This window comes from Penaeus monodon, chromosome 30 (assembly GCF_015228065.2).
Source record: "Penaeus monodon isolate SGIC_2016 chromosome 30, NSTDA_Pmon_1, whole genome shotgun sequence".
Taxonomy (NCBI): Eukaryota; Metazoa; Arthropoda; class Malacostraca; order Decapoda; family Penaeidae; genus Penaeus; species Penaeus monodon.
In genome coordinates this window covers 24,906,828-24,907,068 of record NC_051415.1, presented here as the reverse complement: position 1 = coordinate 24,907,068, position 241 = coordinate 24,906,828, and positions in this window count along the sequence as shown.

The following is a 241-nucleotide window of genomic DNA, read 5'->3' as shown; positions in this document are numbered from 1 at the left end:
ATGGGGGGGGTCGAACTGGGGGGGGGGGATGAGGGTGACGAGGGGACAAAATATAGGCAAGGGGAAGCTCCAGGTCGTTGATATAGTCGTCTGTGATGCAAAAGCGAAATCTTCCGAGAGACACCCTCTGCTGGGGGTCGTTTCTGGTCGTTGGTTCGTCGTTCTAGTGATCACGACCTACGACTGGAGGGTGATGAAGGGTGAGAGGGGATTGGGGGCAAAGAGGAAGAGAGGGGGGATG